Source organism: Dasypus novemcinctus, chromosome 6 (assembly GCF_030445035.2).
Source record: "Dasypus novemcinctus isolate mDasNov1 chromosome 6, mDasNov1.1.hap2, whole genome shotgun sequence".
Taxonomy (NCBI): domain Eukaryota; kingdom Metazoa; phylum Chordata; class Mammalia; order Cingulata; family Dasypodidae; genus Dasypus; species Dasypus novemcinctus.
The window spans coordinates 85,016,073-85,030,679 of record NC_080678.1 but is presented as its reverse complement, the minus strand read 5'-3'; the positions used below and the strand labels follow the sequence as shown (position 1 = coordinate 85,030,679).

At 43.3% G+C, this 14,607-nt stretch overlaps 1 protein-coding gene and 1 long non-coding RNA gene across 3 annotated transcripts in view; one reads left to right on the top strand and one right to left on the bottom strand.

The window, feature by feature from the left end:
- LOC105745649 (uncharacterized) overlaps positions 1 to 11,071 on the top strand; it is a 34,104-nt gene extending 23,033 nt beyond the window's left edge. Inside the window, exon 4 of the long non-coding RNA XR_009186180.2 lies at positions 9,839 to 11,071. This is a non-coding gene — a long non-coding RNA (uncharacterized lncRNA). The remainder of the gene's footprint in view (positions 1 to 9,838) is intronic.
- The window catches only part of LRMDA (leucine rich melanocyte differentiation associated), a 1,093,305-nt gene that overhangs the window by 576,458 nt on the left and 502,240 nt on the right, over positions 1 to 14,607 (bottom strand). The window lies entirely within an intron of this gene.

Sequence of the window (14,607 nt, the reverse complement as noted above, 5' to 3'; positions counted from 1 at the left end):
GAGTAGAGGTGGCATGTGGCAGACATGGCAAAAGCACAAATGGCCGCTACACGAATGGCTGATGTTTGGGCTTCACAGTGTTTCACACGCCACTGCTTCCCTGTAATGGACAAGCATAAACCAAGTGGCAATGATAGAAGATTTAACCCCTTGCCTTGGTTACAATAGCTACCTACCTTCACCTTGGAGAAACCAGGGATTCTGGATTTACTTCTATTTAACCAAGAAATTTAAACCAAGGCTGGAGTTTGCAGTTTACCTAGAGATGTACTAAATAAATATTTTGAGAGAAGCCAGGGTGCCCTGGTCCTCGAGTTGTTTGGAAAGGGGGAAGAAGGGAATTGAGCTGAGCCAGGCCACAACAAGAAAGAGGCCAACAGGCAGAGACGTCTGCAGTAGTAATGTGGGTAGGTGAAGATAAATATACAAACAGCCCACTCGAGGTATCTGCTGGGCCATTCACCCAAGTACCCCTCACTAACATGGCCTAGAAATCCTAAATGCTAGTTCTAAGTCATATATGCATCAACAGAAAGCTCATTTTCTATAAACTTAAAATATATTTCTAAAAATGTATTTTCCTAATTTCTGATTTCAAATGGCTGTGGGGCCCAACATTTGTCTTGTTCCCTGCAGCTCTGCCCCCTCTAATTTATGCAACAAGTAATATTTGTTGCTCAGTGAAATTAATAATTATTATGGTGATCATAGTAGTAGTGGTACAAGCAACAATAATAGCTACTATTGGAGCACTTATTATATCACAGGCACTGGGCCCAACACTTTTCATGCAACAATGCCTCACTGGATGCTTACCATACCTCCAAGAGTTAAGTACTACTGGTTTCCCCATTTTACAGACGCAGAAACTAAAGCTTAAAAGACGTTTAAGTACTTGCCCAAGGTTGCCAGGTAGTAAGTATTAGGGCTGGGATTTGAACCCAGTCACCTGGCTCCTTACCAGCTACTCTTAAGCAGGATTCTCTCTAGCATCTATAAATCTAGCATCTATTAATAAGAACCTCCTCTATGCCTTTACCAGGGCAAGAGCTGTTGGAAAGATCTGATTTATGGTTGCAGAACTGCCCTTCTAACTCCACTATTTTAATCATTCTTATGTATATAGAAAAGGTTTGTTTAAATCCAGACCTACTTGTCTAAGAACAGATTTTAAAAGGCAACAAAACATAAGGCTATGCTAACAGAGGCTAGCTTGAAATTAACTCTCATACTGATGTAAAGAAAGTTAATTAGTTCAATCCAGCCAATGTCTGATTTTATTAAATGTCAGAAATTAAATGAAGGTTTTAAAATAAATAAATCAAAGAAAATGTCTCTTGTCTCCCCCCCCAACACACACACTCCCATCCCCAATATTCCCCCCATTGATGGTGTGTTAATTAGATGCTTTCCAAAGGGAGGAATAGAACGTTTCTTAGCATCCAATTCTTCAGAATCCAGTAATATATTTTTCACATAATAGATATAAATAATGAACACAGGGCTACATTAATTTTAATTCATATTAAATATGGTTTCTGGGTTGAGTTTATTTGTAACACATTCCTTCGCTGTGCTATTTCACTTCTCCCCACTATGTCACCATTTAGCTTGAAATTTCACAATATGAAAATAAAAAAATTTTAAAAACCCAATCCTAATTATCTCCTGCAGGATCATAAAAATAACATTAATAAAATGTGGTAAATATCAGCAGTGATCATCACCAGGCCCGCATCACCAGAAAATGAAACGCAGCCCCCAAAGTAAGAAGGATGAGAGCCGATGCGCCACCATTAAAAACACACATATTAGCATATTTGCTCTGTAAGCAGATTTGATAGCAATAATAAAAATATCCTTAATCTGAACTGGATACAAATTTCAAATGTGCATGGATATGTGTAGAATCCCTGGCATCTGTATACCATTTTACATTTTTAAATCACTGTTGCCTCTGCAGTCCCAATCGCCCTCACTCAGAGGCAGGTGTAACAGGTCTTGTTCCACCTGACAACTGACAACTGAGACCCTGAGAAGGTAGGGGGAGGGACTTCCTGGATCATCTGAGGTTGGAACTCAAGCCACCCATGGCCAGATCTACGATCGTCCCACTAAAATAGTCTTCTTTCTAGATAAAAAGGGGCACCAGGACACTCTAGTTATATTATGAAAAAGTGAAAGACAAAGCACAATGAGTAAGAATGAAAGTTAAATAATGTGTCTTACCAGGGACTGAAGGAAAGCTACAAGACACATGTTATCCAGCAGTTGGTGATAAGCAGTATTCTACACACAGCTTCATTCTACAGCAAAGGTTACTAAGATATCCATACAGGGAGGATGGCTAGAAAACATGGTAGGGAATGTGGGGAAAGTTGACTGGCCAGTGTGAGACTCAGACTGCAATTAGTATATTAGTATAAATATGGCCCTACATAATTATTGCATGCATCAGGATGCCAAAGTAAAAAGTAAACTTTGGTTCCTGTTATAAAATGTTCGATATGTAAAATTTTAATATACTTAAGGAAATTCAAGCACATTAGCAACTATTGAGAGGTACTTATGGCTATAAGAAGATAAGCAAAAGACAGTAGTCTAAATAAATAAAGAGATATAACAGCATGTATGCTGGGCTCTAATGAATTAGTGCCCTAATTGGTCTTCCCTGAGTCCCACAGCTGTCTCCATTATGTCTTCATTCAAAATCCATACATCAATAACAGGATGTTCCTATATCTGGGTCCACACGCTGGCCATCTATTTGGCCTTGACAATCCCTTAGGCAAGCGACAAGTTGAAGTAGCAAAAACAAAGCTGCATTTTTGTACAAGAAGTAGCCTTCAAAAACGTGACGATGCCGTCTGGTAGAGTTGCTTGGTCAATTAATGTTCGATGAACGAATGCATTTTTCTGGGGGTACAGGATACAAATAGGAAGAATAGAAGGGCTTTGCAAAACCTGGGGAATTAATCACCAGCTACTCATCTCAGACAAAAACCAGTTTGTTTCTCATTTGAGTTTCTCATCTGCTAGACCCGAAGGCCACGTGTGTGTACAGGATGTCAACATTTCAGAATCTGGATCCCGAAGGTCATCTAATGCAGCGGTTCTCAAACTTCAGTGTGTACCCGAACCACACGGAGGGTCTAATGAACACAAACTGTGGAGCCCCACCCCTAGACTTTTCTGATTCGTTAAGTCTCTTAGTTTGCCAGGGCTACTGTATCAAAGTACCACAGTCTAGTTGGCTTTAACAAAAGGCATGTACTCTTCGGCAGTTCTGGAAGCTAGAAGCTCAAAATCAAGGAGGCTGCAGGGCCATACTTCTTAAAGGGGAGAATCCAGTCCATGCCTCCCTTCCTGGTTTCTGGTCGGTGGCCCACAACCCATGTGTGGCAATTTGATATTATTTATGAATTCCAAAAACAAGATATTTGATTTTGTTTGTCAATTGATCTGTTACTCTAGGTGTGAGATTCTTTGATTGTATTAGATTCAGCTGAGATGGCTTGTCATTAGGGCATGCAAGGTTGAGCCCCCACCCCCTCGGTAGGCTGATGAAACACTTACCAGGAAGTAGATACACAGGCAAGAGGAACACAAAGGAAGAAGACAACTCATTAGACATGGCAGAGGCCTGAGGAAGAAAGATGAGCCTGATAGTCTACAGCTGACCCTGTGAAGAGAACAGAGCATCTGAACCCAGAGAGAAATGAGGCCCTGGAAGAGAGACAGGCCCCATGCTATCCTACAGCTGAGATCAGAAGAAGCTGGACCCACGAAGCCTTAAGAGGAAGAGGAAGGCTGAACCCTTACAGATGTCACCTGCCATCTTGCTTCAACACATGGCAACAGTTTGGAAGATTACTTTCAACTCAAGAAGTAATCTTGAGTTGGACTCTTTAGGGTCTTGTAACTGTAAGCTTCTACCCCAAATAAATACACTTTATAAAAGCCAACAGAGTCCTGGTATTTCACATCAGCACCCATTTGGCTGACTAATACCTCATGGCATTCCTTGGTTTGAGACAACATAATAATCCAAACACTGCCTCTTTCACTTGATCAACTCTCCATCTTAACCTGTGTCCAAATTTCTTCCTTAAAGACACTGGTCATACTGGATAAGGATCCACCCTAATCCACTTTGACCTCTTAACTAATAACATCTTCAAAGATCCTATTTCCAAATAGGATCTCATTCACGGGCAGGGCTTAGGACTTGAACATACCTTTTTTTTTTTTTTTTTTGGAGGGATCACAATTCAATCCAAAACAGTAGGTCTAGAATGGGTCCCAAGAATTTGCATTTCTATCAAGTTCCCAGATGAAGCTGATGCTACTGGTCTGGGGCTCCCACTTTGAGAATCATTGCTGTCCTCCAACACCTTCATTGTAGAGACAGAAAACAAGGCCCAGGAAAGGGAAGAGACTTGCTTATAGGGCCACCCCCATTAGCTTACTGCCTAGTGCTTGACAAATGGCTTTCGGAGAGACTTTTGTTCCCACAACACTTGTGTGAGGCGAGGTTCCCCAGCAGCCCCAGGCCTGCTCTCTCCAGCCTTTTTTCTCTCTTCCACCTCTAAGGAGGCCTGTCTACATCCTCATGGGAGGACCAGGGAATCTGCTGTCTTTCAAAGTCTGTGCCCCAAGCCTGGGCTCTTGTAAGGATATAAGCTATAAGAGCCTCTGTGCTCTCCCTCGCATGCACTTTCAGGAAAATGAACCCTGTCTAAACCCGTTGCTGTTCTCTTTAAAGCAATAGTCTCGAGCATCTTTAAATGCATTCAAATCCTGACTCGATATTTCTACTTCTGGGGCTTAAACAATCCAAAATACGGGTAGGAGGAATATATGTATCTGTAGACTGAATAATAATAAAATAAACCCTTGCTTAAAAAGATACTCTGTAGTAATTGAAGTACTTTTCATTAAGAGTATATAATTACATGAAAATGTACATGCTAAAAAATCAAATATAAAGGCAGGATATAAAATACTCCATATTTTAAGAAGTAGAAAAATACTGAAAGGAAATATATCAAAATAGGACGAGTAAGTTTTAACTTGGGGGCTGGCAGGACTGTTAAAATATTTTTCTTCTCTCTACTTTGCTTTTTTGTTGACATGCATGTATCTTTTTAAAGTAAAAATAATATTGGGGGCAGAGATTATTTCCTGAGATTTACAACTTTTCTGCATTCATCTTGGCTCCAATATTTCTTTCGATCACGTTCCCTCTCTCACAACAAAGTCACCTAAGATCTGCAAAAGTTTTTACAAATCAGCCCCTATAGGAAGAGGGGTATTTTCAGTTTGGAGACCAGGCTTATCCCTTAAAATCTCATTAAAACCACTCTTCTTCCCATCACAAAGCTTCCAGTTAGAAAGACTAAAATTCGGCACATGAGATTTCTTCCTTTTCTGTCCCTGGTGCCTGAAGTCCATTTCTGCCTTCACATCTTTCCGACTAGTTCTCCCATGAAGAACAATGCTCACATTTATCATCCTTTGTCTCTTCAGCTGCTTCCGTTTCTGTAACCAGCTTTTTAAAAAACACCACTGTCTAAAAGTCTTCCTGTGCCTTATTGTCTAAAATTCATGGGTTAAAACATGCCCTTTTTAAAAATAGGACTATCTGCAGGGAGTGTGCAGGGATGGTATTCACACTTTAGTATGAATTAGCTCAAGAACTCTAGTTTCCTCCTAATAATTAGTTGAGATTCTTAAACTGGAAGAATTATAGTTTTGGAGGGAAAGTGAATGAAGGTGAGTTTGGGCCACAGAGAACTACCGCATATGACCCTTTGTGTGGGGGGGGCGGTGGGGGGGGCACTGGCCAGGATGGGTATATTTGGTATTTGAGAAACAGTGACAGAAGACAGGAAGGAGGTAAGAGGGTAAATGGAAATTCAGCAAAGACAAACTAAATTTGTATTAGAATACTGCTGGAATGATAGCGTCTGAGCAGCCTTGATTCCATATATCTCTGGGCATACACACACACACACACAAAATAGGCTCTCATAATTACTTAAATTACTTAGCTGGACTCTTAACCTAGTAAGGGATTCAGAAGGTGTCAGCAACTGCCTCTGAAATTATAAGCAAAAATGGGGAGAGATATATGCTTCTTTCTGGGCAGAGGGGCCATATACAGCTTTGACAAGATTCTTAAAGGACAGGAATCACCATGTTAGGGACCGATGGCTCTGTTAGTATCCAGGATTTCCTGCACAACCCCAGCCTCTCAAGCAAGAAGTCCCCACACAAATGAAGGATGCCAGGACTGTGCTAGCCCAAAACCAACCCTCTCTCTACCTGAAGTGAAGTTGCAGTCAGGCCTGCCATGGCCAACGACCTGCTCCTAGCAGTCTAGACAGGTAGTTTCCTCCATGAAAATCAGGAGAAATGGGATGGGGATGGGAAGCCTCTTGTTGGGTTTTCTCTAAGATCCTTGTGATCCCAAGGAAATCAACAAATGGCCGATTTTCTCAGAGTTGCCACTTATTCTTTTTTTTTTAAAGATTTTTATTTATTTATTTATTTCTCTCACCCCGCCCCCCCCCCCCCAGTTGTCTGCTCTCTGTGTCCATTCACTGTGTGTTCTTCTTGTCAGTGGCACTGGGAATCTGTGTATCTTTTTGTTGCACCATCTTGCTGCACCAGCTCTCCGTGTACGCGGCACCACTCCTGGGTGGGCTGCACTTTTTTTGCAAGGGGCAGCTCTCCTTGTGGGGTGCACTCCTTGCGTTTGGGGCTCCCCTATGTGGGGGACACCCCTGTGTGGCACGGCACTCCTTGTGCACAGCAGCACTGCGTGTGGGCCAGCTCATTACAGGGGTCAGGAGGCCCTGGGTTTAAACCCTGGACCTCCCACATGGTAGATGGATGCTCTATCCATTGAGTCAAGTCTGCTTCCCACTACTTATTCTTGAAAGCAGATCCATTTTCTCTCCAAATTTGCTCCCAGTTATTCAGACCAGTGGCAATGCTATATCATTCCTATTCATTTCTTAAGTATGAAGCCACAATACCTGCTATGTAAAATTTTAAAAATCAAAACTGTAAATGTATTAGAAAACCTGGGCAGATTTCTTTCATCTGAGCTCTGGAAAGGGAATTTGTATTTAAAAGATCATAACTCTTTGGCCCAGAACAACTTTTACATCTTCGGGGGAAGACAACAGTCACTGATGCGTAAAACGATAAGCCAAAACCAACACAACAGCCTCCAACGATAAACTCACTCTTGTGGCTTTTCTGAGGTGGGAATGGGAATGTATTTCATAAGATTTCTAACAAGGTAACCAAGAAAACTGAATTGACTAGTATACCCCGTTCCCAAACCATCCCGGGTTCAAGGCATACATCTAGTTCCAGACCCATTCAATCCCAGCTCAGTTTAACCGTTGCTCTCAGCAAAGGGAAGATCCAACAAAGGGAGCCTGGTTCTGTCACGAGCAACAAAGCGAGGGATCCCTGAAACTGCCCTCGGGACTGCCCTCCTCCTTCCATCCTTCTCCTTTCTCACATCAGCAGCAGCCACAGCCCTGAAATCGCATCTCTGTGGCCAGCACCATCTTCGGCGAGGTGCGCGGGCTCCTGTTGGCAGTTTATAAACCTGTAACTCGGATACCATCTCCTTTTTGCCCTCTGCACGAGCCTATAAACATTCCTAGCTCTGGCTTGTGACGGGTTCTTTCCTCTAATGGAAGCTCCCTCCTGGATATCCCAAAAGAGAAAGATGTGTCTGGTAAGTGGGAGAGGTCAACCCTGAGCAGGGCTATTTATTACATACACTGTGGCCAGATGGATCTAACTCATCCGTCAAAGCCCTCGTCATCCTCATCACATTAGCTTCCCTCCCACAGTCCGGCTCTGCCACTTCTCTCCCCTCCCTCTCTCTCTCTCTCTTCCTTTCTCACTCCTGTGCTCTTCCTCGCATGCACTTTCAGGAAAATGAACCCTGTCTAACCCCATTGCTGTTCTCTTTAAATCATGGCTACCCATCACTCCGTGGCTATTTTTAAACTTTACTTTTATCAATACTCATCCCGTAGCTCGGGGAGATATTAAAACTGTACTGGGGCAAGGAAGGGCGTTTCTGACACTTGCTCCCTCATTCATCAGTTCCTCATAGGCCCGTTGGTGACAATGAAAAGATTTCACAATACCGTGCGGCAGAAACTCATTCTCCTGCTCATCCATCATGCTCAACCCAGCAGCAGTTCTACTGACCTAATCTGCAATGCCTCGGTACTCACTGGAGATTTCTTAAAGGCACCCTTCATTGTTGTTCGTAACAAAGAATAGGCCTGGGCCATTTGATAAGGAGGCTAAATGGTGCAAGGGTTAATGAAATATTCCTCCAGCTCCCTCAGTCCTGGGTTCAAAGATTGCATGGCGGGTGTAGATGATCATCTCCGTGAGGGGTGAATTCGGCGCAGCCCCTCTCCTGGTTCAGCTACACATGCTCAAATACAAAGATCATTTCTTAGGCCACGACTGACAGAAGGATCCCAAATTGTCGGAACTATTGCCAAGCCATTTCTTCCGTCATTCAACGATTTGTTCTTCCTTCTTTTAACAAGCATTTTTAAGCATCCACTATGTACTACGTTCTTTTAAAAACACTGGAGTTATAAAGGTGACTGGCATAAACGCCAGTGACAAGGAGTTCACTGCTTAGTGGAAGGAAAGGCAAAAAAGCCAAAGTACAATAGCTATTATGGCAAACTACTAACCATTCCCTGGCAAATTCCTTCCCCCCTTCCAATTCAGTAACAGAATTCCCTTTGAATTGTAGCCAGGTCCAGGTCCAGCTACAGACTACATCTCCCAGTTGCCCTTGCAACTCGCTCAAGCCATGTAACTAAGTTCTGTAAAGTGTGGAGTGCAAAGTTGATGGCATATCTTTATAAAGGAAGCTGGCTACGCATCATGGGATAGAACACAGGCATGGTGCTGGTAAGCTATCTGTGGCCACAAAGACAAGAACAACTAGTTAAGGGATGGTAGAGCAACCTGGTGGAAGGAACCCAAGTCCCTGAATGACTTCTGAGGCGTAAAATCTAGTGGAGGTAGTCGGCTGGGAGCAGCTGCAGCAGTGATCCAAGCGCTGGCTCCAGGGCCTGGACTTAGGTGCTGGTGGGGGAAATAGGCCTCACATCCAACAACTATTTTAACCTTCAGAGGCCTCTGAATGGCACCAAGAGGAAAAGGGGCTACCCTAAAGGTCCTCATGTGTTTTGCAGCTGACATCAGCCCCATTTAAATGCCCAGAATGAGGACAAATGAAAGGTAATTCAGAGACCCCAACAGACAAGCATAGTAAGCACTCCCAATTGAATTAAGTTCACAGACCATTTACCACCCTACCTCCCAGCTAGTTCCTGGCTAAAGCAAACAAACCCTTCTTCAGAATGCCATAGGTCCTACTAGCCCACACTCTTCCTTTGCTACCTACTCATGGGTTCAGACCCTCTTGAGTGAAAATGTAAGCTCCCTGAGGGTAAAGACTGCACCTTCAGTTTCTGCCACACACAGCTCAGCAGAGGGCCCAGCAAGCCACTGCTGCCCAAGCAAGATGTACTGATAGAGAGAAAGGAAAGCCAAAGGAATCCAGCAAGGCAGACACTGGGTATATTTTATGAGAGCAGAATATGAGTGTTGGCAACAACATTTGAGGTGCTATGGTTTAGTCCTTTCATTATACAGATGCAAAAATAGAGACCCAAAGCAGGTGAGTCCTTGGACCAGCGTCACACAGCTATTTAATGACAAAGATGCTAGAAAAAAAATGAGGCCTTCTGTGTTCTCTCTACTATAGCAGTATACCAACTTGGGCCAGAAAGAAAAATGCCATCCTACGTCTAGCACCAAGAGCACCTGCTAGAAGAACCATCCACGGTCCTGATGCCTCACCTCTCAACCCACTGATGTCTGACAACAAATTCCAGTTGAGAACTCCTCCATCTTCAAGCCAGCAGTGCCAGTGCTAATCCTTCTCAGGCTTTAAATAGCTATGACTCCCTCTTCTGCCACCAGTTAGAGAAACTTCTGTCCTTTTAAGGACCCATGTGATTAGATTAGGACCTCCCAGGGAATCTCCCTTTTTCTTAGGTCCTCGGCACCATGAAACATACCACGATCTCACAACAACGTAACTTACCTCATCACATTCAGGTTCCAGGGGCCAGGCGGTGAGGACTCCTGGGAGGCCACTGTTAGGACTCCACTTACCCCATTACCCTCCTGAGAACGGCGGGAGTAACCCCAATAGCCTCCCAATAAAGTCCTTTATTCCCACAAGCTAGATATTATAGACAGAGCACATTATTATATTAAATGGAACTAAAGACCATGATATCAAGAATGACCTGACTTGTTAGGATGAAAAAATGGAAAATGACCCTTTTCTTAAAATTGATCTAAATAAGGCCAATTCCAATTCCATTTGGAAACATAAGCCCTTCAGGGACTAAATTAAACAACAATGTTGAAAATGTAGGAGGATTACTGTGCGCCTCAAGTTTCTGCCCAAACAGGATGCTGCCTGCTGCTCCTCTCCCCCCACATTCAAAGGGGGCAGGCAGAATCAATGGCCAGAGCCCCTGAAAGATGATTTTCTTTTTAAAAATTCCCAAGATGCATGTTTAAAGCCCTACGCATAAGGGGGAAATGAGCCTTCCAAGCCTTTTCTTTGAATAAATAACTAGGACATTTGCCTTAGAATATCCAAATTTAGTACTTATAAAATAATCCCATTTCTGCTATCTGAAACACTTAGCAAGGCCTCCACTCCCAAAAGTATGTCTCATTCACTGTGGCCTGCCAAAATTGTTCCAATATTCTTCATATTGTGTGATCTGAAAGAAAGAGAGAGAGAGAGAGAACACATAGCTATCTGAAGAAAACCATTTCAGAATTTTTCAACACTTATCTCCAAAATGGCCCATTTGATTCATGAACATCTCTAATGTATATCATCAGTGACTGAAGGAGTTTTTTTATATGATTTTTGACAATTTAACAAGTCCTCCTGACAAATTAAATGGTTGTGTTGACAACTTAACTGTACTGCCAATCAATATTTTCAATTACTTTCATTGTCATTCAGAAAAAATACAACACGAGGTCACACAGTGGTAAAACCAAGGAAAGAAAATAAAATGAGGAGCAATTGGTGGGGCGGGGGTGGGAGGTGGGGAAGGAGCAAACTCCAAGGCACAACACACCGTCACCTACTCTCTGGGCCTGGGGGACCCCAGGGTTTCTAAGACAAGTCTGGAAAATGGCACTTCCCATGGGGTGACTCTCTCAGATTCCACAGTGGAGATTTTCCCCTTCCAATGAGCTATGTAAAAGTCATTAGATTTAAGCCACGGACACACAACATTTTATTAAAAGGCCCTCCTTTCAGACATTTGACAAGCTGCCCCTCCATGCACCTCAGCACCCCAGGACCTCAGTTACATTTTCCAGCCTTTCCAGGGGTCTCTTGGTCATTCTGAAAAATTCTAGGCAGATAACATTGAGGCACAGGTCAGCCCTCTTAAGCTTTTCAAAGGGGTAGCAGTAAATCAATATTTTCAAATGTGTATTTATCATGTGGGAAGAGAGGTTACCCGTTGAAAGCAGAGCAAATACACAAAAATATTCCTGTTTTTCACTGTCTAGAGAGTAGAAATGGAAAAAGATGATCTGGGGGTTAAAGACAGATCTCAAGAACGATGATTATTTTTTTAATGATCTCTCATGGTAAAGGATGGAAAAAAGGAATTACTCATAGTATTATGCACCAGCTCTCAAATCGAGGGGAACACTAGGGCAGACTCCCAGGTCACTGTGACTTGTGGGCCTCTCCATTGCTGGAGGTTGTCGCAATCATGAGAAAAGAACATACATCTCTTTTCTCTGCAGGCCTGTTCGCTCTGAAGAGCTGCCCGTGCTGCTTCTCCCTCTGCCACAGGGGCCCTTAAACCATCCCGTCTCCTTCTGGCCCTTAAACCCACCTCCTCCAGGAAGCTTCTGCTGATTGTGCTGCTTCAATTTGCCCCCTCCCTTTCTAAGCTCCTATGACACTATCTGTACTGCTCCCCTCCATTTAGCACTGAATTACTTAGTGTCTTGGATTATGACGTAAATGTTCCATGTACTAAGTATTTTACAAAGATTTCCTTAAGCTCCTTCGTGAATGGCAAGTACCCTTGGGAAAGGGCAATGTCGGCTGTCTCAGGATGTGTCACCATAACTGCACCAGGGATGGCAGGGACATTCCACTTCCAATGCTATCTCCAAACAATGGGTAACAGCTGCCAGGACTGACATGTTCAGTCAAATTCAGGAGTGACACTAGGCCTCACTGAAAAAGAATGCAATGACCATTCGTGATGCCTGCCCCGGGCATGGAATAGAAAGTAGTGATACTTGTGTCTTTTCCCCAATCCTGGACTAAACATGGATGTATGTACAGTGGTTTCTCAATTTTTAAAAAAATCAACCTAACTTTAAAAATGGAGGATTTATCAAGCATTCATAATAAACAGTCTAGAGTTCTAAATCCATCATCAAACTCCAAATGCATTCATATACTCAATAAATTTCATGAATGATCAGCTTGTACAAAGTGTGGCAGCAGGTGGTTGGAAGGCAGAGGTGAGGAAGACAATTAAGAGTTAGTAATTGACAGAGACAGGAACGCACAGCAAACAGTCATATCAGTAATACTAAGTGGTCCCTAAAGAGGACTGTGTTTTAATGAGGGTAAGCAGGAAACATTGCCCAGGGGAGATGGCACTGAGGTTGGGCCTTAAACGATCAGCAAATTTTACAGGCAGAGATGAGAGGAATGAATATCTCAGGAGAAAAGCACAGTGTGTCGACTTAGCCCTCAAAGGGTGCTGAATCTGGAGAGAAAGATGAGGTATGTATGAAAGAACTAGAGTACAAGGTAGGAAGTAGCAAGAGACATATAATGAATTGCTCTGTGACCGAGACACTGTCTCAGAAAGGTCCGTCAGGGAGTAGGATCCATCTGAGGGAAGGGAGGCTGAGGGCACAAGCTAGCTGAGGTAGGTGCTGACCAGGATCGAGAGTGGTTACCGAGGGAAAGCAGGGTGGAGCTGGAACGAACTCTCTTGGCAAAGAGTTAGCAGAACTTGGTGGCTGGACAGAAGTGAAGGTGAGGAAGGGCTGCACTTACGGCTAACCAGAGAGGGCATATCTGGTTCTTCTTACAAATCCTGACTCTCAGCAATGGAGCTTCTAGTTCCGCAGGCTCAGGGCACAATGGTGATTTGGGCTATGGTCTCCTGCAAAACTGGAGGTCCTAGCATTCTCTAGGTTTTCCACAAGAGTGTTCCCATCACCAAGAAAGAGCTGCAATAGCAGTATATGACAACCTTAATAGCATCCTCACTTCCCCAAAAATTTTAGGGCAAGGTGGGAAGTCTCCAAAAGGCAGAAGAGAAGGGAAGTGAGAACTGGCCCTTGCAGCAAACAGCACTTGCAGGTGAGAAGAGACAGTTCCTCAGAAAGCAAGCTTCTTTTAAGGAAATTACTGACACATCAAAGCCTGGTGAGTTACTAAGGTAGTTAGATCATCTCAAGTTCTAGATTAGGTCTCCCATGGGGACTTCTCAGGGACCCTTTATTATAATGGACAGAGAATGAGAGAGGAAGGGAATCCAGAGATTCCCCAAATTATATCCTCTCTTCAAGGAGACAATGTGAACCCATAATCTACCCAAGTCTAGAAACTGACCCCTGCTCTTTGAAGCACACTGTTTACCCCTGGGTCTCCATGAACTTGTTCCCATGCTTTTAAGATTTTACTGAGAATCCCTTAAGGCTCAAACATTACAGGGCATTGTCAAAGCCCTTGATTGCACAGTGGGAAGAAAAATTGACAAGCCACAAGAGCGAGCCCAGATTTATGTACATTCAGAAGGGTGACTATGTCGCACTAATGACAAACCTCTTTTGCAAGTGGCCAGCTGTCCCTGGTATTCCGGGACACCCTTCCCAAACACACACACACACACACACACACACACATAGTTGACTCTCCCCTAACGTCTTCTCTTTGTAAAGTGAAGGAACATTCCCTTAGTCTTCCTGCCAGTATGCTGCTAGCAGTTGAAAAATGGGAGGAGGAGGAGGAAGAAGAGAATCATCATCATCATCATCATCATCATCATCATCATCAGGAACCTTTCCATCAAGATGCAAATACCCACATACACACACACACTTCTTTTTAAAGCACAGAATGGACGTTTTTTCAGGGAAAAGCAGGGTTCTCAAAGCACAGTCCTATGCTTGTGTTACTAAAAAACCAATGGCTTTGGCTCAGTTCTGTTAACCATCAGCAATTATCTTCCTGTCAAAGCTAAAGGTAACAAATTTCCCCATATCCAGCAAGGCTATATCACCGACCGGACACCAACATCATCTGACGGCAAGTAAATCACCACAGCAGCCATGGGCCCTGACAGACAAATGCTCTGTCTCAGAAAATCCAGGTCTATCACTCAGAAGAGGGAAAAAGGTTCTCTCAGCTGGTCTTGCAGAGAAGAGATTAAATGTTGCAGATTC